Raw genomic sequence first — 25,043 nt, 5'->3', positions numbered from 1 at the left:
AGGGATGCCATTCTACAGGTTCCCACTGGCTCTCAGAGAATGGATGGTGATTGCCATCAACTGCATACCTAGGTGTTATGACATAGTGAATTGGTGCTAGTTCAGAACCTAGAGTGGCCTGGGGGTATAGCTCAGGGGTAGAGCATTTGACTGCAGATCAAGAGGTCCCCGGTTCAAATCCGGGTGCCCCCTGCTGATTTTCTTTCCATCTGGAGACCACATACGTGGTCACTGTAGATTAGATCTCAGTACCACCAACCTTCACCTCCACCCCCAACCCCGCTTGTTGGGAGGCTTTTTAAATTAGGCTACTTTCCTCTAGGGGGGCTTAGCAAACAGAACATGGAAGGAGTAAGGAGAGGAGAGGAAAGGTAGGAAAGGTCATCTTCTGACTGAGGAAATGGTTGGAAGTTTTCCTCATCCAGCGTTAGAGGCTTTGTCTTGACCCTAAGAGCTGTGTGTGTTTGGTCAGCTCTTCCAATTGCTATTTATATTATTATTTCTCTTTTCAAGTGAGTTAGGAAGGTCCAAGGAGCCAACTGAATTAGCAGCTGTGCCCCCGCAGACTCTGGGGATGAATCCGAATACTTTTATTCGAAAAACAACACATTCTCTGCTCTTCCTACGCGACCAGCACTATCTACCCGATCAGACACATTTGGGGAGAGATGACACTGGATGATTCTCAAGCACATTTTGCCTGAACGTGGGCTTCCCAGGTGGCGCAAGTGATAAAAGAACCTGCCTGCCAATGCAGGAGACTAAGAGATGAAGGTTCAATCCCTGGGACGGAAAGATCCCCTGGAGAAGGGCATGGCAACCCACTCCAGTGTTCTTGCTTGGAGAATCCCATGGACAGAGGAGCCTGGCGGGCTACAGTCCGTGGGGTCGCAAAAAGTCAGACACGACTGAAGCGACTTAGCATGCGCATATGATTATCAAAGCCAGTGCCCTCGACAGGGCCAGGAGCAAGGAGGGAGAGGGCAGACCTAGCGAGAAAGTCGTGCTTCTGCCAGGGGGCAGACCCCCAGGTTCTGGAAGCCACAAACACCTGGGTGACTGGCTGTGCTACTGTTCAGGATAGCACTGTGGGTGGAAGGATGCTTTTTAGATAATAATGGCTCAGAGTTAGATCATTTAAACACAGATCACAAGGTCTAAGATCCATAATCCAAGTAACCCTACTGCTGTCACTTTAAAAAATTAATAGACTTTATTTTTCAGAGTAGTTTTAATTTTACAGAAAAATGAGCAGAAAGTGCAGAGAGCTCCCCTCCATCCCCTCACCTCAGCTGCCCCCTCCCAGGTGCCCCATTATTAAATTTTATATCAGTGTGGTTGTTGTTGTCCAGTCATCCAGTCATGCCTGACTCTTTGCGATCCCATGGACTGCAGCAGGCCAGGCTTCCCTGTCCATCACCATCTCCTGGAGCTTGCTCAAACTCATGTCCATTGAGTCGGTGATGCCATCCAAACATCTCATCCTCTGTCGTCCCCTTCTCCTCCTGCCTTCAGTCTTTCCCAGCATCAGGTGGACAAAGTATTGTAGCTTCAGCTTTACCATCAATCCTTCCAATGAATGTTCGGGAGTGATTTCCTTTAGAATTGACTGGTTTGATCTCCTTGCAATCCAGGGGACTCTCAAGAATCTTCTCCAACATCACAGTTCAAAGGCATCAATTCTTCTGTGCTCAGCCTTCTTTATGGTCCAACTGTCACATCCATACATGACCAGTGGAAAAACCACAGCCTTGACTAGATGGACCTTTGTTGGAGAAGTAATGTCTCTTCTTCTTAACATGCTGTCTAGGTCGGTCATAGCTTTTCTTCCAAGGAGCAAGAGTCTTTTAATTTCATGACTTCAGTCACCACCTGCAGTGATTTTGGAGCCCAGTGAAATAAAGTCTGTCACTGTTTCCATTGTTTCCCCATCTATTTGCCATGAAGTGATAGGACTGGATGCCAAGATCTTAGTTTTTTGAAAGTTGAGTTTTAAGCCAGCTTCTTCACTCTTTTCTTTCACCCTCATCAAGAGGCTCTTTAGTTCCTCTTCACTTTATGCCATATGGGTGGTGTCATCTGTGTATCTGAGGTTATTGATATTTCTCCCAGCAATCTTGATTTCAGCTTGTACCTCATCCTGCCTGGCATTTCACATGATGTACTCTGCATAGAAGTCAAATAAGCAGGGGGACAATATACAGCCTTGGCGTATACCTTTCTCAATTTGGAACCAGTCCACTGTTCCATATGTGGTTCTAACTGTTGCTTTTTTACCTGCATACAGGTTTCTCAGAAGACAGGTAAGGTGGTCTGGTATTCCCAGTCTCTTTAAGAATTTTCCACAGTTTGTTGTGAAAAATTAAATGCACACAATTAAATGCTTTAGCATAGTCAGTGAAGCAGAGGTAGATGTTTTTCTGGAATTCTCTTGCTTTTTCTGTGATTTCTTGCTTTTTCATCAACATCTGCTAGATGTTGGCAATTTGATCTCTGGTTCCTCTGCCTTTTCTAAATCCAGCTTGAACATCTGGAAGTTCTTGGTTCATATAGTATTGAAGCCTGACCTGGAGAATTTTGAGCATTACTTTGCTAATGTGTGAAAGGAGTGCGATTGTGCAGTAGGTTGAGCATTCTTTGGCATTGCCTTTTTTGGGACTGGAATGAAAAGTCCTATGGCCACTGCTGAGTTTTCCATATTTGCTGGCATATTGAGTGCAGCACTTTCACAGCATCATCTTTTAGGATTTGAAATAGCTCAGCTGGAATTCCATCACGTAGTCTAGCTTTGTTTCTAGTGATGCTTTCTAAGGCCCGCTTGACTTCCCACTCCAGGATGTCTGGCTCTAGGAGAGTGATCACACTGTTGTGGTTATCTGGGTCATGAAGATCTTTTTTGTATAGCTCTTCTGTATTCCTGCCACCTCTTCTTAATATCTTCTGTTTCTGTTAAGTCCATAACATTTCTGTCCTTTATTGTGCCCATCTTTGCATGAAATGTTCCCTTGGTATCTCTAATTTTCTTGAAGAAATCTCTAGTCTTTCCCATTCTACTGTTTTCCTCTATTTCTTTGCATTGATCACTTAAGAAGGCTTTCTTATTTCTCCTTGCTATTCTTTGGAACTCTGCATTAGATGGATATATTTTTCCTTTTCTCCTTTGCCTTTCACTTCTCTTCTTTTCTCAGATATTTGTAAGCCTTCCTCAGACAACCATTTTGCCTTTTTGCATTTTCTTTTCCTTGGGGATGGTTTTGATCACAGTCTCCTGTACAATGTTATGAACCTCCATCCATAGTTTTTCAGGCACTCTTTCTATCATATCTAATTCCTTGAATCTGTTTGTCACTTCCATTTTATAATGGTAAGGGATTTGATTTAGTGTGACCTTTATTAAAAATAGCAAATGAATGTTGATGCATTAATATTAACCAATGTGCCTGGTTAACATTAAGGTTCATGCTTGGTATCGTATGGTTTTGTGGGTTTTGACAAATGCATAATGTCATGTACCCACAATTAACATATCCTTCAGAATAGTTTCACTGCCCTAAAAATTCTGCTGCTATACCTATTCATCCCACTCTCCCACCTCAAATTCCAGGCAACCACTGATCTATTTGCTGTCTTCACAGTTTTGCCTTTTCCAGAATGTCATCTAGTTGGAAATGTACACTATATGGCCTTTTTAAACTGGCCTCTTTCACTTAGCAATATGAATGTAATATTCCTCCATGCCTTTTTGTGGCTTGATAGCTAGTTACTTTTCATCACTGAATAATATTCCTCTGTTTGAATCTGATATGGGGTGTCTGGAGGTCTGCAAGGGGACAGGCACACACAGGACCCAGGATCTCCCACCACAGGCCAGAAGGAAAGAGCTCTGACCACACAGCAGTGCCCCTTGGTCCCAGCCCGTGGGTCCCCAAATAACCACCTTTACATCTGGTCATGAAATTGAAAGATGCTTGCTTCTTGAAAGAAAAGCTATGACCAACCTAGACAGCATATTTAAAAAGCAGAGACATTACTTTGCCAACAAAGGTCCATCTAGTCAAAGCTATGGTTTTTCCAGTAGTCATGTATGGATATGAGAGTTGGACCATAAAGAAGGCTGAGCACCAAAGAATTGATGTTTTTGAACTGTGGTGTTGGAGAAGACGCTTGAGAGTCCCTTGGATTGTAAGGAGATCCAACCAGTCAATCATAAAGGAAATCAGTCCTGAACATTCATCGGGAGGACTGATGCTGAAGCTGAGGCTCTGATACTTTGGCTACCTGGTGTGAAGAACTGACTCACTGGAAAAGACCCTGATGCTGGGAAAGACTGAAGGCATGAGGAGAAGGGGATGACAGAAGATGAGATGGTTGGATGGCATCACTGACTCGATGGAGTTTGAGCAACCTCTGGGAGTTTATGATGGACAGGGAAGCCTGGTGTGCTGCAGTCCACGGGGTCACAAAGAGTCGGACACAACTGAGCAACTGAACTGAACTGAACTGATCGCCTGGTCTTAGGTTCCGCGATTGTGCTCCCCAAAGGATCTTGGCGCCACCTCTCCGCGTGTCTCCCCTGGGTTCAGCCCCTAGGACACCGCCTCAGGCGGGGACCAGGCCTGGAGAGCTGAGTGTGCCATGGAGGGTCAGGCAAGGAAGGAGGCTGAGGCAAGGAGGCTGGCGCAGAGCAGGGGGCGGAGTCAGAGGAGCTAGGGGAGGAGGGAAGGGAGGAAGAACGTGGAGGGGGCGGGGTTTCAACCCTAAAAGCCCTCTTTCTCAAACATGGTGCCTCCCTCCCCACCGCCAGCAGTGCTAGTGGCAACTAGAATGGAAAGGTACCTCTTAGACAAGGGCGGGGCCTCGGGGGCTGCAAAGGTGAACTCATGGCCCGAGAATGGCCTCCAGTCAGTTTGTGGTGGCTTTGCCAGTTTCAGAGGTGGTGAGGAATGGATAGAATTTACAGTAGCTATGGAATGCTTGGGTGTGGTAACACACTTGAAGTAAGGTATTGAGAAGCTATTGTGGAGCAAGGGGGTATAGCTCAGGGGTAGAGCATTTGACTGCAGATCAAGAGGTCCCCGGTTCAAATCCGGGTGCCCCCTGGTAGCTTTGTTTATTGCCAAATGGCTTCCCTGACAACAGATTTTTCACAACCCCGCCACTGCTCTTCCCCAGAACTAGTTGTCTTTCCAAGTGCCTTCTCTCCTGTGTCAGAGTGAAGTGAGGTAGACTGACCTAGTGGCTGTGATTCCCCTCTATCCTTTCTACCCCTGTTGTTTTGTGACCTGTCTTTGCTGCAGAAGCCGGTGTGCTCTGCGTCCCTTCGCTCTGGGCTCTGCTGCAGTTATCAGCCTAGGCCAGTCAGGAGACAGAAACTACACAGGACTTTAAACAGGGACTTTATTTTATTTTTTAAAATAAAGAATGATTGTGCTAAAGAACGATTGTGCTATGAAGAGGGAATAACTATAAAGGTGCAAAAGTGAAAGAAAGTGAAAGTGAAGTTGCTCAGTTGTATTCGACCGTGGGATTTTCCAGGCAAGTGTCCTGGAGTGGAATGCCGTTTCCTTCTCCAGGGGATCTTCCTGACCCAGAGATCAAACCTGGGTCTCCCACATTGAGGGCAGACACTTTACCGTCTGAGCCACCAGGGAAGCCCCATAAAGGTACAAAGAAAACCCTAAAGGTATCCCTGGGGTGAAAGGCCCAGTCAAGGGCGAATTTGGAAAGGGAACCCTTCACCAAAGATAGGATTCAGACCTCATCGAGGAAGGTGGGGTTGCAGCCCGCTTACCACATTGCCCCAGCCAGACCAGCTCATGATTTCCAAGCAAGCAGGAAGCAGCCTTGGGGGACACAGGTAAGCCTTGTGGAGGTGTGAGGCCTGAACTGTGCAGTGTCCACACTGGGAGGATGTGAAACCAGACTTCTGGGCAGAGGCAAGTTGAGGCTGGCTGGCAGGTGCATGGGGTGGGGGGAGGCTGGCAGGTACAGGAGTGGTCACCCACTCAGCTGGGGCTGCAAGGTCACCAGGTGACTTGTCCTTTGGGTGTGTACCTGGGGCAGAGCATCACCAAGTGTCCTTACACACCCACACCACTCCCCAGCTTGCAACAGGAGGGCCAGGGGCAAACACCTGTAGCAGGAACTAGGCAAAGGACCGCTTTCTCCTGCAGTGTCCCTCCTGCACCTTCTACTGACAACTGGTAATATTGTGCTCACTTAAAGGAGAAACAAAGAACCCAGTCCATTATCCCACAGCAGGTATGGAAGGGTGAATTTGGAGCTGAGAGTCTTGATAACCGGCACACCATGTGTTTTGGCCAACAGGATGTGGGTAGACATGATGCAAGCAGCGCCCCGAGATCTCCTTGCAAGGCTGGGTTTGCCCTCTGGCACTCCCACCCTTACCCTGAGCCAGGCTTTCCCTGTAAGCTTCTCTCCTTCCACCGGGCCCCTGAATGAGCACAAGATCCAACCCTGAGCCCAGCTCACTGAGAGGCGCCAAGGCCAGCTGGCCCAGAGCTTGAAGCCCACTCACCCAGCCCAGCCCAGCCTAGACCAGCTGATTCCTGCAAACCCATGGAGGCGACAGTAGATGCTTATTGTTGTGTGTTACTGATTGGGGGCGGCTTATTATGCAACATTTTTCTGAATAAGACCAGCCAGTACTGAAATCAGTGTCTCGAAGGAGGCTCTGGCTGTACCCAACGGTAGAAGGGCACATGGTGGTTTCTTCTGCATACTCGTATCTGCTTCCTGTCTTGTCCAGTCTGTGAAAGTAGGTGTTTATTGCAGTAAGTCTACTGCAAGTGGTCCACTGCTGTGAGTCTGCAGTGTCCTGTCACTGGATTCAGGCTGCGAGAGGGGTGGATAACTCAGATCATGGTGTACGTGTGTAGCTGCTTCAATCATAGCTTCCCGGTGCCTCACTCGGACCTAATGTAGATCCTGAACTTTGTCTGATTGAATGAGGCTTTCAAGACTTGGGATAAAGCTGAGTATATTTTGCATGTGGTAGAGCTGTAAATAATTATGACCAAGAGGGCAGATCATGGTAGATTAAACTTTTCCCCCACCTTGTTCACTTATTCTGTCTTGTGCCCTTTGCCACAAGGCTTTTCAGATCCTCCCATTAGAAGGAGGTATGTTTCCCTGCCCTTGCTTTAGGGCTTAGTCCTATGACTTGTTCTGATTGATGGGATGTTAGCACATGTGATACAAGCAGAGGCTTGTGATCTGCTTGCGTTGTCAGACTTGACTTTTTGCATTTTTGCCATTTCCAAGAGAAAGCTTCCCCTGCTAGCTACTACTCCTCCAACTGGGACTCTGGAATGAACAGACAGGGAGCAAACCTGAGCCCAGTTCACAGAAACCGAGCACAGATGGACCCACAGCTTGAAGCGGGGCCACCAGGTAAAGTCCAGCTGAGATCCATCATTGTTTGGCATCTGTGCTGCTGCCCTGTGAACATGAAAATAAATACTTATGGTTGCACGAATCAGAATCCTGGGATTATTTGTTTTGAAGCATTACTGTGGGCGTCGCTGACTGATACAACTACAGTTCTTACAGTCTTCTCTCCCCCACGACAGTGCTCACCAGCTTCTGAGTGAGGGGAGAGGATGAGACTTCAGTTTTTGAAGAAATTCGGTTTGTGGCTAGAGGGTGGAAAAGTGTTGATTAGACAAGTGTGGGGTCTCTGGGGAATGGAAAAAAGATGAACTCATAGACAGAAGTCAGTCTCTACCCAGTTGGTGGTGGGTCCGCCAATGTCCACAGTCTGCTTGGGAATGAACAAAGTTTATAGCACACTATGGAACTGGTTGGTGTGGCAACACAGGTGAGATAAGCTAAGGAGGACCTTCATTTAGGTAAGGGGGTATAGCCCAGGGGTAGAACTGCTGATCAAGAGGTCCCTGGTTCAAATCCGGGTGCCTCCTGTGGTAGCTTGCTTTATTAGCAGATGCAGATAAAGGACCCTATTTAGCGTTTTCCACCACCTTCACCATCGTCACCACTCGTCCACGGTCTGTGTCAGCTTTCTCAAGTCCCCCGTGTTCTCTGACACAGATCATGGTGTGCGTGCATAGTCGCTTCAGTCATGTCCGACTATTTGCGATCCCATGGACTGTAGCCCACCAGGCTCCTCGTAGTTCTGTCTTTAAGGATCTGTGTGTGTTTCACTTCTTCATGAGTTCCTCTTCTTTAAAATTTACATTATGGAGGACACACTGAATCACAGGTTACCCAGCTTGACTGCACCAGAATTACTTAGGGACATTATTAAAAATACGGAGTAGCAGGAGAACGGGGCAATGTTGGGTAGGGGATTAAGAGGTACAAACTATTCGGTTATAAAATAAGCTACAAAGAGATATTGTACAACACAGGGAATGTAACCAATATTTTATAATAACTGTAAATGGAGTATGACTGTAAAATTTGTGAATCACTGCATTGTACACCTGTAACGTATTGTACAACAACTCTATTTCAATAGAAAATAAAATTAAAAAATTTTGAAATACAGATTAGCCCCAGAAATCCTGACTTAGAACTAATGAGGGGCATGTGAGCTTTGTTTTGAGGAAGGACACACTCCCCTGCTAACCTTGACCCAAAAATCCAGTGATTCTAAGTGGCTAGAAAATTATTTTGGAACTTGAGTATGCATGTAAGTCATTCAGTCGTGTCCAACTCTTTGTGACCCTGTGTGTAGCCCGCCAGACTCCTCTGTCCCTGGGATTCTCCAGACAAGAATACTGGAGGGGGTTCATGCCCTCCTCCAGGGGATCTCCCTGACCCAGGAATTGAACCCAGGTCTCCTGCGGCTCCTGCATTGCAGTTGGATTTCTGTTGAGCCACCGGGGATGCCCTGTGGAACTTATACCCCTGTATGATGCTAAACAACCTCTGGTGGCAAACCTCAAGGGTCCAGCTGATGCCTTTGGCCCAGGACTGAGGGAAGACAGGGTGCAGGGCTGTAGGCATAGACCACGGCCAGGTGTGCAGAGGTGGGAGAATGTGGGACCGGGGAGAAGGGCACAGGCATGGTAGAGTGGTGACAGGTTATAGCGGCACAGTATTGCCAGGTGGGGTGACTGCCCATAAGTAGTAACTCAGCTCCCTTCGTTAAAGTTCAGCATTGAAACAGGCTTATAGATGCCACTGGTTGTATCAGAGTAAAACATCTGATTGATGATTCAGAGAATCCTTGTTTATAGGCAGATGCGGTGCTTCCTTTTCCATTTTTCCCCAGCCTTTCAACATTTTTCCATGTTTTAAGGGTTCCCTATTGTGTGAGCACAAGCCCTGGTGGAAGAAATGCCTCTGCTGGCAGCTGCAGAAACCAAAATCAAAGGCTATTTCCTCCCTCTGTCCTCCTGGCATCTCCGACTCACATGATATCCGTAGACTGAGTGGCACACATCCCAGGGTTGGCAGAGCCCGAGCACCGTCCATGAGTGCCCTAACCAGCGTGACTTGCCCAGCAAGCTGGCTGGGTTCCTTCCCTTGGACCTTCCCTGGTTCATGAACCCATGTCTTCCACCTTCCTTCAGTGCCGTGAACTCTCCCACATCAGACAATGCTTACTTTTCCAGTTTCGCTTTCTGTGATGCTGTGCCCAGGGTAATGCAACAGTTGGAGTGGGTTGCAGACAAAAGACTTTAAAGAAAAATAGGGCAGATGTAGGACTGGTTTTCTGCCCTAATTGGGACTGAAGAAAGTGGAAATCCTTTGATTCTTCAGGGCCAAGAAACCAGGAGCCCAGGGCTTCAGTGGCAAAGTAGCTGAGTAATTGATGCAACTGACCGTCCCGATTCGAGGCTGGTTATTCATCCGGAAGGCACTTAATGGCTATTTATAACTGGCATCCATTCTGATTGGTCAGTGTCTGTGGTTGCCATTGAAGGTTTTGAGTATCACCTCTTCTTGGACAAAACTTTTAAAGACCAGCTGCTATTCTGAGAACGGTGTGAAGGGCCGAGTCCGAAGGGTTTGGGAAGCTCGAAGATGCATGATGGAAAGCTCAAATGTCTGCATTCTCTTCTCTGACTCAGGTGGAGATGGTCAGTCTTCCCAATGACTGCACTGAAAAACTCAGCTCGTGCTGCTCAATGACGGAGACTGCTGGAAAATGAAGGCACAGTTGCCAAATTACAATCCTAGTTGGGTTCGTTGTTTTCCCCGCTTCTGGTACCAATTGCCGCTTCAGTGACGGCCACTCCCACAAAGTTTCAGAGACTCTCGGGACAACTCCTCACACTTGAAACACAAGTTGCTGCATCTTGCCCTCACCTTAGCTTCTACTGGGAGTGTTTTCTGTTCCTCAGGTAATGGTTAAGGATGTTAAAACACTTTGACACAAACACGGTCTCCCTGAGTAGCTGTGTAGAGCCAGTGGTTACTAGTTGCCAAGTTCTACATCTATGTACATGTGTTTTTATATTCGTAGTAATCCCAAAGTTTTTTTAGAAAAATATTTAACTCATACATACACATGCACACGCATGCACGCACGCACACACACACAAACACACACACACACGACTTTGACATCTCCCATTTGAATGTCTGTGGTGGCTTAGACTTTCTGTTTCTCATCCAGTAACATCTAATAATAAGTTGAACTTTGTAATAAGAGAAGGGCCTCCCAGGTGTCTCAAAGAATCTGCCTGCAATGTAAGAGATGTGAGTTCGATCCCTGGGTCGGAAAGGTCTCCTGAAGTAGGAAATGGCAACCCACTCCAGTATTCTTGCCTGGGAAATCCCATGGACAGAGAGTTAGACATGACTTAGCAACTAAACCACAACAGTAAGAGAAAGAGCCTTGGTATTGAGTTCAAAGGGATATTTGGCAGAAGCAAAAAGTACAGACTAGGAAAGCACTGGTCTCCCAATTTCTCTATCCTCTCAGATGTCCGGTTGCAACAACTATTACTATACTGTAAACACAGCGACTGCTTCACATTTCTTGATGCAAATATCTCAATAATAACTAACGTTGTGGATGGAGGGGGAGTACTCTGACTTCTCAATCTCCATTTCCTCGTCCTAATAGCATTCTGGTTTCCACTTGGATCAAATCTGGTAAGGAATCTCAGACCTTTTATAACTAAGAAGTGGGCATGCCTTGATACTAACTAGGTCATGCAAATGATCCCTCTTTGGAAGGAATCTGAGCCTCGGGCAAGAGACAAAGCACCCAGATTGGCTGGTTCTGGATTCTGCAAATGCATTTCCCTGACTGCTCCAGCCTCACGGTGAGATTGCTACTGCAGTATTCGAAGCTGATTTCAGAATCTTGGAGTTTGACTTGGTCCTGCCTTTCACATTGTCGTGGCAATTTTGTGATGTGTTTCCAATAAATTACTCTCTTAAATTAGGAAAAGAAGTTCGCTGAAAAATGGATACAGCTGTCTTCACGCTCTTTTTACTTTCTGGCAACTGGAAGATCCAAGCGGTGATGTGCTTGGACCAGCGGTGGGTGAGGGTCAGAAGCTTTGTGAGAAAAACCTATCTGGTTCTGCAGAAATGCAAAAACTCTCTCAAATAATAAAACCGCTGGAGTCACCAAAATGAGGTCAGAGATCCTGAGTCAGGTGTCACTGCGCGATGAGACAGCAGCCTGGATGCTGCGTCTTCTGTGCAACACGATCAGGAAGAAAGGTAAAATCTGGGCAGCCAGGACCTGTCTCCGTTGACCCATTTCAATCCTTATTCAAATCAGTTTTTTTTTTTTTTTCAGATGAAAGCATTTCTTAAGTGACACTGACAATTGAAACCATTGCTGTTTTAAAAAGCAAGACTGAATTGTCTGGAAAAAAGCAAATAAGTCATTTCAGAGATAATACATATTTATAATATGTGTATAATTTTCTTACAACAATTAACTCTTCTTCCTGTTTTATGATGATTTTTAACAATAGAACTCTTGATTACTTTTTCATGCCAATTAAAAAAAAAGCTTTTCAGGACACCTTTCATAGTAGCTGCGTAGTATTCTATATGGCTGCTGCTACCATTTATTTAGCCAGTCCTTTGTTGGATATCTGTGCAGTCTCTAATTCCACTCCTATAGACAGCTCTGCAAAGGGTCCTGTTGAAGATGTGTCTCTGTTTCATCTTACTTTATCATAAATTCCTAGACATGGAATTTATGCATATGCATGTTTAAGCCATTATATTGTGAAATTTTTCTCCAGAAAAGACATATAGACACATACTATCAACATCAGAGTCTGAAAGTACCAGCAAATAGATTTTCATTGTGAAATATACATATAGAAAACTTATATGTACTATTTAATACAGTATTTAATAAACACTTATAGATAGCCCTGTATCCATTGCCGAGGGGAAAATAAAACATTGCTAGCCACCCCCTTCCCCGATGGCTCAGCAGCAAGGAATCTGCCTACAATGCAGGAGACACCGGAGATACGAGTTGGAGGAATCCAATCCCCTGCAGGAAGGTCCCCTGAGAATCCTGCAGGCCACCTCAGGGTCCATTTGCGTCCCCTTTACTTATCACGACACCGTCCCTTCTCACGTGCATCCTGATCTTTGTGAAAATAGTATATGTGTATCAATTAGGCCATGGTTGCCAGCTCTGTTATGGGCCCTCCACACCCCACTGCCATATTGTTTACCTGTCCCGTAAGTTATTGGGAAAGGTAAAGTCTCCTCAGTCCTATGATTGAGGCTTTGTTTATTTCTCCTTTCTATTTCTGTCCATTTTGTTTTATATGTTTTGATACTATGTTATTGGGTGCATTTAGATTTAGAATTGTAATAGTTCCACTGACTTCCTTATCATTTTTTAGCAGATTAGAAATCATTCCATTTTATTAACATATACCAAGTAGTCTGCATAAAGCCTTTTAAAACTTACTGTGAAATCCTTAATCAAAATACAGATTATGGGAAGAAGTAAAATTATTATTATATGCAGATGACATGATACTCTATATGGAAAACCCTAAAGACTCTACGCAAAGACTACTAGAACTGATAATAAATTCAGCAAAGTAGCAGGATACAAGATTAACATACAGAAATTATTTCATCTCTTTATGCAAACAATGAAATATCAGAAAGAGAAAAAATTCCCATTAAAGATCGCATTTTAAAAAACACCTAGGAATAAATCTGAGTGAGGAGGTGAAAGACATATGCTATAAAACATTGACAAAGGAAATTGAAGATGATTCAAAGAAATGGAAAGATATCCCATGCTCTAAGATTAGAAGAATTACTTATTTATCGTGTGTGACTTGCGCATTCAAACAATGATTCCCTTCACTAAAGTCTTATTAGAAGATGCATGGGTGTGTGGAGCATCTGTGTCCTTGAAATACATTTTAATAGCTGTTCTCTATAGACAGGGATACTTGCTGGAGATCTTACAGTGGGGAGGGATTCTCTGATTTCAGTGGGGAGGATCCTAGGGTGTTAGAGTTCAAGAAGTGTGACTCTTCACCTCCAGATGCAAGTTAGAGGTTACTGTCTGGTCCATGCCACACAGAGCGTGGCTGTGCGTGACTGGTCCTGAGGTCCTTGGGGCTGACGATGGGAAGCCCGCCCCCGTCCTCTCGACTTGTAGCACAAGGCGATTCCTGACCTCTCATCCGGTTCCCAGATCTGAATCAGTTCAGAGGCCTGGCATCCCTTGAAAGGGAAATCTGAATAAACTTGAGTAAAGGATTCTTCCAAAATATCCAACCATGGGATGTGAACTTACTCCTAGATTTCCCCAAAGTGCCCTTCAGCCGTTTACCTGGAAACTCTTTACTAGGGAAAGACAAATACCCATGTATCTTCCAGATTATTGGTGTCTATTGCCTCTGTGAAACTTCTGGAGGTCTAATATTTGAGGAAACATCAGCATATCCCAGGAATGACAACATCCTATACCTCGCCCTGTTGAACCACCGCAATCACAGCTAATAGCTTCCCCTGGAGGATCCCATCAAAGCTGAGGACCAGAGGGAGAAAGGACAGCAGCAGATGCGAGCTGAAGCCTAGATCTGTCTGGTGGAGCCCAGGAGGAGGTCGTGTGGGAGGCGGGGTCCTGAAGGGGTCAGAATGGATACAGCGCAGGATGGAGGGAGTCTCAGTACCAATTACAAGCCATGGCTTTATGAGCAGTGCCTTCAGCCTGGAATTTGAGATGACTGCAAAGAAGGAATACTTTCTTTCTTCCCACTACCCCCTTCTTCTTTTTACCTCCCAGAACTTAGCCGTGTTACAAGAATAATGAGTCCTGCTTCTAACACACCTTTGCCGCGGCCCTCCATGGCCCCCTGGGTGGCAGCCATACAATGTTTTAGCTGCTAAGAAGGGTCAGTCGGTGGCATCGCCAGAGCCTGTCCTTCGGTGGTGGGTGGTCTGTCCTGCTGCAGAGCAGGGCTTGGCAAGCAGAGGCCTGTCTCTAGGCCCCCAGAGGGGTCAGCTCTTCAGCCGGGCCAGCCTACTGGCTTGCGACCTCCTGTGGAAAGCTGGAGCTGCATTTGGGCCTCGTGGGGAGGCTGCAGGTTTTGTAGCCAAATACCTGCCCCGGTGTCCACCAAGTCTCTGCAGACTCTGCCAAAGCCCTGGACTTGGCCACGGATGAGGGAAACACCGCAGAGGAGGAGATGGCCCTGGAGACCCAAAGTCCATCCGTGCTTCTAGAGGGCGCAGTGTGAGGCCGCAGGTGGGTGCTGAGAGAGGGGAGCTTCAGGTCAGCGCAGAGGAGTGTCCGGGCCCCATGAGCACAGGAGAACTGAGCTCGTGGCCAGAGAAGGGTCAGTTTGCAGTGAGGTCCGTCTGCCAGGTGCCCAGGAAAGACTAGGGATGAACAGGAACAACAGTGTGCTGGTGAGGGTGGGGAGCACACACCCCAGGAAAGGGGTATAGCTCAGGGTAGAGCATTTGACTGCAGATCAAGAGGTCCCTGGTTCAAATCCGGGTGCCCCCTAATAAGCCTACTTTTATCTGCTGAAACAGCTCTGTCCCCCAAACTTTAGGAAGAGAGAAGGAGGGGTCAGGATCACATGGTTATAGGTTTTCCTTTGTCACAAAGCCAGATGGGTTCCAACACCCAACCCCGCTGCACTAGGTCAGTCCCTTTCTCGTGGCTTCAGGCGGACTTTTGTCTTATTATTTGCCAACCCATCACCGGAACGTTCTTCTATTTTAGCAGAAGAAGTTTCTGAGTGCTCAAATGAGGAGCGTGGAGGAACAAGAGCTTATGGCAAGAAGAGGGTGGCTCAGCCAGGCCATAGAGCTGACCAGGGAGAAACAGAAATGACTGGGGTGTGGAGAGACTTCCCTGGTGGTCCAGCGGCTGGGACTTTGCCTTCCAATGCAGGAGAAGCAGATTCAGTCTCTGATTGGGGAGCGAAGATCCCACATACCTCTAGGCCAAAAAAAGCAAAACATAAAACAAACAATATTGTAATAGATTAAAAAGTACAAACTTAAAATACAATGACTGGGAGACTGGAGGACCCTCCCTGGGGAGGCCACAATCATGAAACAGTGTCACACAGGAAAGGGTCAGAAGTGGGCTCCTGGCTCAGGGGAGGGGCCTCTGACTGTAGGTTTAAAGGGTTGGATTTTCAGGCCCCTGCAAACTTATTTCATTTAGTACCAGACATCAGGTGGAGGGCTTCCCAGGTGACTCAGTGGTAAAGAATCCACCTGGAACGCAGGAGACATCAGAGACACAGGTTTGATCCCTGGGTCGGGAAGATCCCCTGGAAGAGGGCATGACAACCCACTTCAGTATTCTTGCCTGGGAAATCCCATGGATAGAGGAGCCTGCCAGGCTACAGCCCACAGGGTCACAAAGAGTCAGACATGACTGAACAACTGAACACACACACACACACACACACACACACGCACATGCGCGCGTGTGGATATCAAGTGGAAACCTTTCAGGTCATCTCTGGGGAAGGTCTATCTCACCCCACCCCGTCAGGGCTCGGCCAAAAGAATGGGCAGCAGATGAAGGCAGCGGGCAAGGTTGTGCCCTGCCCTGGGGTGTTGAGGGCAGGAAGAGCCTGAGAACCAGCCGTGTGGATCTGGTCCCAACCCTATTATTAATCAGGCGTGTGCACACAGGCATGTCTCTTAATTATGTCTCTTAATTCTTTTTGAGCCTATAATATGGAACACAAAACTAAATTGGTGATTCCCAATTCTCCCTTTCTTTGGGGATCTTCTCCAGAGTTTGTTAAAAATAGAATCTTTGGGGACTTTCCTGCTGGTCCAATGGCTAAGACTTTGTGTTCCCAAGGCAGAGGGCCCAAGTTCAATTCCTAGCTGGGGAACTAGATCCCACATGCCACAGCTATGACCTGGTACAGCCAAATAAATTTTTTTAAAAATTCAAAAGAAATGATCTTGCCAAAAAGTTTATATTTAAAAATATAAAGGACTTCCCTGGTGGTCCAGCAGTTAAGAATCCACCTGCCATCGCAGGGGACCCGGGTTTGACCCCTGGTCCAGGAAGATTCCACATGCGGCAGAGAAGCTAAGCCCCAGTGTGTCAACTACGGAAGCCCACATGCCCTGGAGCCCATCCTCTGCAACAAGAGAAGCCCCCGCAATGAGAAGCCCACACACCGAAGTTAAAGAGTAGCCCCCACCTGCCACAACTAGAGGAAGCCCGTGCAGCAAGAAAGACCCAGTATAGCCATAAATAAATAATTTTTTAAAAAACGATGGAGTCCTTTGCTTTCATGGCCAACCCTTCTGATTCAGGAGGTCTGACCTGGAGCCTTGAACTTCATGTCCATGAAAGCACATCCTACTTTCCTGCCTCAGAGGCCTGTGTGTGATGGGCAGCCCAGCTGGGGCACTGTGGCCTCAGTTTAATCCAGAGGCCCTCCATGACACAGCCATGGACTTCTACTGATGGCTTGGCCCTGGATGGCTGGCCGGGGGCAGAGGCTGGTGCAGAAGGGGATGACAAGCAGGGATGCCTTCAGGGTGCAATCGAGCAGGGCTCCTGGGCTCCCTAGACACAGGGCAGCTCAGTGTCTGGAGGAGTGCTGGCTACAATCACAGAGGCCAGGGGTCTCCATTTGGCCAGAACAAAGAGATGAGCTTTTAAGGACAGCTGCGTCTTGCCTGTTCTTATTGTGATCCCTGTTTCCTTTCTCTGGCCAGAGCCGATGATGTGGCACAGAGGAGAGAGAGAAAAGAGGCAAGGAGGGTCAGGCAAGTCCTTCCACCACCCCTTCACTCCTTGGATTTAATCCCATAGCCGAGAAGCATCGGCTGGTCCTGTTCTTCCATGGGCCCTGTTCTCTCTGGGTCTGTGAGTCAGAGCAGACCCAGTGGGAGCTTTAGGACCTGGGGACATGGACACTCAGTCCAGGACCTCTGACCTGCAGCCCAGCATGAGGGGCTCAGGAAACTGATACAGAGGCTTCTGTCAGTTCAACAACTTCTGCGTCATAACCCACGTGGGGGGTGATGGAGACACACCAGCCCCCTCTGTGGAGAACGTGCGGATCTGTGGAAGGTGGAAATCTCTGGCTGGAGCTAAGGCAGAGCCGGAAGAGCTGGAGGAGGCAGGGATCTGTGCGTTGTACACTTCCATTTTCATACAAGTCACCTGAAGGGCACCTTTAAATTCAGATCGGGTCTGTATTTTCCCAGGAGTTGTGAATCAAAGGGTTCGAACGGTTTTGTATTTCTTCTCCAGGTGTCCTGATCTGGGGAAGGGGGGGGGGTGCGGACAGGTAATGTCAGACCCACTTTGGGATTGAAAATGAGAAAAAGGAGGGGGCACCTGGATTTGAACCAGGGACCTCTTGATCTGCAGTCAAATGCTCTACCCCTGAGCTATACCCCCTGACCTGGTGGAATAGTATAATTAATGCCTTTTACTGGGTTGACATACCAGTATTCCATCTTGCTGGTTGAGATGTTCGGTCAGCTCTGCTTTTTTAAACCCTGGCCTCCCAGCTGCCAGGGATCAGCCTTTGTTTCCCCATCACTTCTATGTGCATCTGGCTGGGGGCCCCCTGGTAGCCTGGTTGACCTTTACAGGTTGGGAAACATTTCAAATCATCCAGATAATCCCCTTGGGTGCTGACAGTCACTGAGCATCTACTGTGTGTCAGGCATGCTGAGGTGACAATGTAACTGTGACATGGTGACACTGTCTTCTCCCACTTGAAAGAAGTTCACAGCCTATGCCCAAGAGTTATTTAAAGACATAGAAGAATCTTCATGAAAGTTCATCAAGTGAAAAGGCAGTTACAAAAGTGTGTCTAGGAAGAATTATAGGTGATTTCAACTTTTTGTGTTTTTTCTCTTCCAACTTTTCTATATTGAGCACGTTGCCATGGTAAAAAAAAAAAAAATGTTTCTTAGGAAAAATGATACTCTAGAAGAGCGCCACTTGTAAGAATGTATCCTTCAGAGATACTCATGAATGCACAGTGAGTGGCAGAGACCCACTGTAACCTTTTTCTGTATTAGCAGTGAACTGGAAACCACCTCAGTATCCACTGACAGGGAGACTGGCTATAAACATTATGGTGCGGTCATAGGAATATGATGCAACAAGAAAAGATAAAATTGGTCCAGAGTGTGTCATGGAAAGATGCTTAACAATACCACTAAGTGAAAAAACCCAAATTGCATGACAAATGCATGTATGCTGTAAGTTCACTTGGGCTTTTTAAAAAGCTACTGTGGGACTTTCCTGGTGGTCCAGTGGTTGACTCCACACTCCCAATGCAGGAGACACAGGTTCAAGTTCGGGTCCAATCCTTGGTCAGGAAACAGAGCTCCTGTGTCCATCCCCATGTAAGTGTCTGAGAATAATTAGAGGAAAGCTCAACTCTGAGGCTAGTTGAGCCTTGCAATACAGCAAGTCTTCTACTACGAACCTTCAAGTTTTGAACTTTCAAAGATGTGAACATGCGTGCCAGCCCCGGAATACCAGCTGCTGTAGTGCCCTACTGTACTTTTCAAGGTACTGTACTATAAAATTAAAATGTTTCATTTTTTGTTTGTTTTTTATGTACAGATTACGTGTGTGAAAAGTATTATAAGCCTATTACAATGTACCACTAGATAGTCGATTGTTAGTTGGGTACCCAGGCTAACTTGGCTGGACTCAGGAACAAATTGGATTTATGAACACGCTCTCTGAATGGAACTCATTTGTCTGTAGGGGACTTACTATAAATGGAAAGGTGGATGGCAGTGTTTTTAAAGGCAGAGAAAGTTTTTATATTCATTCTTGGAGCAAGGTATTCAAGGAAGGGCCAGGCCCCAGCTAAGTGATGAAATTATATACACAACTGACAAGGCCTCCCCCCAGCCAGAGGGAGACAGCTGGGGGTGGGGTGGGCCCTAGGGAGCCTCCTAAAGGGCAAGAGACAGGCAGATGCAACTGCCTCCCACACAGAGCCTGCATGCTCAGTCCTGCCAGACTCTGATGGCCTGGTGGTTAAAAAGAAAAATCCTCCTGCCAATGCAGGAGACTCAGGAGACTTGGGTTCAATCCCTGGGTCAAAACATCCCCTGGAGGAGGTAGTGGCAATTCGCTCCAGTATTCTTGCCTGGAAGAGTCTGTGGGCAAAAGAGCGTGACAGGCTACAGTCCAAGAGGCCGCAGAGTCGGACACGACTGAGGACGCAGACGGGAAAGGTTAAGAAGGAAGCGATCACCCGGATCAATGAGACTCCAGACTGATTTCAGGGCTGATGGGTCAGGTTGCAGGACCAAAAGGAGCAAAGAGGGGACAAGACAGAGGTTGCCATCAGTGAGATACTCTTCACTATCAGGAGGCATCCAGGGAGGGCGAGGACAGGAAAGGGACCAGCAACCAGATTCTAAGCCAAAAGTCCAAGTGCTTATGAACCTGGAATAACAATCGCCACCTCCCTAAGGAAAAAAATACTAATTTAAAAATTCAAACCTCTGGTTAACAAAATCAATAAGCTTTAATGAAAGAGGAATTAAAGCACAGCCCTGAAAATTAAAGAAGTTTTGTTTTTACAGGCGCGTATGCATATGTTGATAAGATAACTCCTGTTGAACAGAATAGTTACAACACAGGAAGTTAGACAAAGAGCTATTTGCCAACTTATCAAGTTAGACAAAGTCTCAAGGAAAACTAGAGCTGGCCATGCTCTGTCTTAAATGGCTATTTCTCAATAGAAAGAGATTAAGACTTTCTTGCAGTCAAACAGTTTTATTATGTGAGGCTATTTTTAGCCCATATAGACTTCTGCTGTTTATATGACCTGAAACATCAAGAGATGTATTTCAGGTAGTTGTAAGAAAGGTCGTAAAAGATGGTTAGTGTCAGGGATAATAAATTCAAATGATAAAATTCCCATGAACTGTACTTCTGAATTACATGCTAAGCTCTGAACCTACAATGAATTCTCAGATCATCAACCAAAACGTTTGTTCTCCAAGCCAGAAAGTCATGGAGTTCTTTAGTTTTGAGATAGTTGATATAATTTCCTTCTGCAGAAGTTTACTTGTAGAGCTTGAATGAGACATAAAATTGTCTTTAATAATTACACGACCCAAACTTACACTTTCACATGTGGATTTTTCATCCTCTGTGCACTCTCTGAGCCCCCCTCAGGGAGGGCTCACTCCCTGAGAGCCACGGGTCCTGGTGGTTTGGCTTGGAAATAGATCAGTTCCACCTCGTCCCACAGAGAATGACTGGACTGAAACAGGGAAAAATTAAGGAAACCAAGAAATGCTGAAACAGCAATTGTTCCTGGAGGATGACTTTAAGGTCAAGTGACAAATGATACCCTTCAGAATGGAGGAACGCCAGAACACAAGATGCTGGGCAGGGAAGAAGCCAGTTCTGACTCCATGTTGGAAACTGTTTCTTTGGCTTGTTTTTGGTTGCTTTTGTTATTATGTGTGTGTGTGTGTGTGCTTGTGTGTGTTAGGACTTCAGTCACATCTGACTCTGCGACCCTATGAACTGTAGCTCACCAGGCTCTTCTGTCTATGGGATTCTCCAGGCAAGAATACTGGAGTGGATTACCATGACCTCCTCCAGGGGATCTTCCCAACCCAGGAATCAAACCTTTTCTGTCCCCTGCATTGGTGGGGTCTTTATCACTAGCTCCACCTACAATCATACATAATAGCCTGCCTCAGAGAACCGTGCCCCTCCGCCTGACTGTAAACTAAAGTGCCTTTGCTCAGCTCCTAGAGTGATAATCTGACCCTGACCACCTTGTGAATAGCCACAAGAAAAAGAAGAGATTAACACACCCCTCCAGCCATTCCCAAAAATGTTTTTGAAGAGTGAAAGGCTGAAGACCCTTTCACTTTACTTCTCCACTGCTTCTCTCTCTTTATTCTGCCTTTTGACTTTAGTTCATTGCTTCTATCCCTCTGACTCTGTAAAAGAACTTGGCATCCAGACCCCAACAAGATGGTTACTCTGAGACATTAGTCTGCCATCTTCTCGGTCAGCTGGCTTTCCAAATAAAATATTCCTTGCCTTAATACCTTGTCTGTTGGATTCACTTGGACTCAGTAACAGACAGAGCTGGGATAAGGGAACCACTCTGAGAAGGTGTCTGAGATCTCTGCTAAAGGTGGTTTCAACTTAGCTGCAGACTAGGAGCTTTGGGGAGAGTTTACTATACCTGGGCTCCACCTCAAATACACTGATTTAACTGGTCTGGGGTGGGGCCTTGGAAATGGTACTTTTATAGACTCTTCAAGGGATTCTAATTTATACTCAAAGTCAAGAACTGCCAACTATCATAGTAAAGCTTCACAATTTTCTGGTTCTAAAACAAAAACAAAAACAAAAAACTTTACATTGACGTCTAATAAGGAAGAAGTTGAAATGCTGTACCAAAAGGGAAAAGTTAAGAATAAGTAGGGGGCACCCAGATTTGAACTGGGGACCTCTTGATCTGCAGTCAAATGCTCTACCCCTGAGCTATACCCCCTTCTGTGATGGTGTGACTTAATTAATGTTGTTGTCTATCCAGCCACACCCAGATTACCTGTAAACCTGTGAGTTGCCACTTCAGGATGGACCTCTCTTGGAAACCGCAAACTCTGCCGCTTGAAAACTGATCAACCTGCTACAGAAAAGGCAGCCAGCTCTCTCCTCAAAAACCACACAGCCTGTGTCCCTGTCTCACCCACCCCGGCCCCCAGCCTACAGCCCCAGGGTGTGGGCAGCAGCCTGGAGAACCCTAGACACTGACTGCAGAATGGCCTTCAGAGTCAGATGACTGTGCCCATCACGGTGGGCACCTGAAGACCAGAAACTGGAGGTGATGGAGGTTATCTGTCCAAATTCACTTCATGAGGTCTAACGCTCAGGGGCTGACACTCAGTTCAGGGAACTTTCTGGTAAACTCAGTCAAGGACACAGATGACTGTATCAATCTCTGCTTCTTCAGTTAATAGAGATGTGACCACGGAGAGTCACTACTCCTAGGAACAGGCAGAAGTAGGTGAAAGAAGCCAGTCTGAAAAGGATACATCCTGTATGGTTCCGACTACATGACATTCTGAAAAAGGCAAAGCTATGGAAAGACCTTAATGACCCAGATAACCACGATGGTGTGATCAGTCACCTAGAACCAGACATCCTGGAGTGCAAAGTCAATTGGGCCTTAGGAAGCATCGCTACAAACAAAGCTAGAGGAGGTGATGGAATTCCAGCTGAGCTATTTCAAATCCTAAAAGATGATGCTGTGGAAGTGCTGCACTCAATATGCCAGCAAATTTGGAAAACTCAGCAGTGGCCACAGAACTAGAAAAGGTCAGTTTTCATTCCGATCCCAAAGAAAGGCAATGCCAAAGAATGTTCAAACTACCACACAATTGCACTCATCTCACACGCTAGCAAAGCATTGCTAAAAATTCTCCAAGTTAGGCTTCAACAGTACATGAACCAAGAACTTCCAAAAGTTCAAGCTGGACTTAGAAAAGGCAGAGGAACCAGAGATCAAATTGCCAACATCCCTTGGATCATACCAAAAGCAAGAGAATTCCATAAAAACATCCACTTTTGCTTCATTGATTATGCTAAAGCCTTTGACTTTGTGGATCACAACAGTTGAGTTCAGTTCAGTCTCTGTCATGTCCAACTCTCTGCAACCCCATGGACTGCAGCACACCAGGCTTCCCTGTCCATCACCAGCAACTGGAGCTTGCTCAAACTCATGTCCATTGACTTGGCAATGCCATCCAACCATCTCATCCTATGTCGTCCCCTTCTCCTCTTGCCTTCAATCTTTCCCAGCATCAGGGTCTTTTCCACTGAGTCAGTTCTTAGCATCAGGTGGCCAATGTATTGGAGTTTCAGCTTCAGCACCAGTCCTTCCAATGAACATTCAGGACTGATTTCCTTTAAGATTCACTGGTTTTCTCTCCTTGCAGTCCAAGGGACTGTCAACAATCTTCTCCAACACCACAGTTCAAAGCATCAATTCTTCAGCCTTCAGCTTTGTTTATGATCCAACTCTCACATCCATATGTGACTACTGGAAAAACCATAGCTTTGACTAGATGTACCTTTTTTGGCAAAGTAATGTCTCTGCCTTTCAATATGCTGTCTAGGCTGGTCATAACTTTTCTTCCAAGGAGCAAGTGTCTTTTAATTTCATGGCTGCAGTCACCATCCGCAGTGATTTTGGAGCCCCCCAAAATAAAGTCTGTCACTGTTTCCATTATTTTCCCATCTATTTGCCATGAAGTGATGGGACCAGATGCCATGATCTTAGTTTTCTGAGTGTTGAGTTTTAAGCCAACTTTTTCACTCTCCTCTTTCACTTTCATCAAGAGGCTCTTTAGTTCTTCACTTTCTGCCATAAGGTTGGTGTCATCTGTATATCTGAGGTTACGGATACATCTCCGGCAATCTTGATTCCAGCTTGTGCTTCATCCAGCCTGGCATTTTGCATGATGTCCTCTGAATATAAGTTAAATAAGCAGGGTGACAATATACAACCTTGACATACTCCTTTCCCAATTTGGAACCAGTCTGTTGTTCCATGTCCAGTTCTAACTTTTGCTTCTTGACCTGCATACAGATTTCTCAGGAGACAGGTAAGGTGGTCTGAGAGCCCCATCTCTTAACAATTTTCCACAGTGTGCTGTGATCTATACAGTCAAAGGCTTTGGCATAGTCAATAAAGCAGAAGTAGATGTTTTTCTGGAACTCTCTTGCTTTTGCTATGATCCAGTTGTTGTTGGCAATTTGATCTCTGGTTCCTCTGCCTTTTCTAAATCCAGCTTGAACATCTGGAAGTTCACAGTTTCATGTACTGTTGAAGCCTAACTTGGAGAATTTTTAGCAATGCTTTGCTAGCATGTGAGATGAATGCAATTGTGTGGTAGTTTGAACATTCTTTGGGATTGCCTTTCTTTGGGATTGGAATGAAAACTGACCTTTTCCAATCCTGTGGCCACTGCCGAGTTTTCCAAATTTGCAGGCATGTTGAGTGCAGCACTTCCACAGCATCATCTTTTAGGATTTGAAATAGCTCAGCTGGAATTCCATCACCTCCTCTAGCTTTGTTCGTAGCGATGCTTCCTAAGTCCACTTGACTTCACTTTCCAGGATGTCTGGTTCTAGGTGAGTGATCACACCATTGTGGTTATCTGGGTTATGAAGATCTGTTTTGTATAGTTCTTCTGTGTATTCTTGCCACCTGTTCTTAACATCTTCTTCTGTTAGATCCATACCATTTCTGTCATTTATTGTGCCCATCTTTGCATAAAACGTTCCCTTGGTATCTCTAATCTTCTTGAAGAGATCTCTAGTCTTTCCCATTCTATTTTTTCCCTCTATTTCTTTGCATTGATCACTTAAGAAGGCTTTCTTATCTCTCCTTGGTATTCTTTGGAACTCTGCATTCAAATGGGTCTATCTTTCCTTTCCTCTGTTTCGTTTCACTTTTCTTTTCTCAGCTATTTGTAAAGCCTCTTCAGACAACCATTTTGCCTTTTTGCATTTCTTTTTCTTGGGGATGGTCTTAATTACTGTGTCCTGTACAATGTCACGAACCTCC

At 46.0% G+C, this 25,043-nt stretch overlaps 5 non-coding genes across 5 annotated transcripts; 3 read left to right on the top strand and 2 right to left on the bottom strand.

Annotated features, from left to right (window-relative positions):
• Window positions 1-120: 120 nt before the first annotated feature.
• TRNAC-GCA (transfer RNA cysteine (anticodon GCA)) lies at window positions 121-192 on the top strand. Its single transcript has one exon. It is a non-coding gene; the product is annotated as a tRNA-Cys (tRNA).
• A 4,835-nt stretch (window positions 193-5,027) lies between these two features.
• TRNAC-GCA (transfer RNA cysteine (anticodon GCA)) lies at window positions 5,028-5,099 on the top strand. Its single transcript has one exon. It is a non-coding gene; the product is annotated as a tRNA-Cys (tRNA).
• A 9,792-nt stretch (window positions 5,100-14,891) lies between these two features.
• On the top strand, window positions 14,892-14,962 carry TRNAC-GCA (transfer RNA cysteine (anticodon GCA)). The gene has a single exon. It is a non-coding gene; the product is annotated as a tRNA-Cys (tRNA).
• A 2,820-nt stretch (window positions 14,963-17,782) lies between these two features.
• Window positions 17,783-17,854, bottom strand: TRNAC-GCA (transfer RNA cysteine (anticodon GCA)). The gene has a single exon. It is a non-coding gene; the product is annotated as a tRNA-Cys (tRNA).
• Window positions 17,855-21,890: 4,036 nt separating this feature from the next.
• TRNAC-GCA (transfer RNA cysteine (anticodon GCA)) lies at window positions 21,891-21,962 on the bottom strand. The gene has a single exon. It is a non-coding gene; the product is annotated as a tRNA-Cys (tRNA).
• Between the last annotated feature and the right edge of the window lie 3,081 nt (window positions 21,963-25,043).

Source organism: Ovis aries, chromosome 4, assembly GCF_016772045.2.
Source record: "Ovis aries strain OAR_USU_Benz2616 breed Rambouillet chromosome 4, ARS-UI_Ramb_v3.0, whole genome shotgun sequence".
NCBI lineage: Eukaryota > Metazoa > Chordata > Mammalia > Artiodactyla > Bovidae > Ovis > Ovis aries.
The sequence above is the reverse complement of the archived record's forward strand: the minus strand, read 5'-3'. Positions and strand labels throughout refer to the sequence as shown.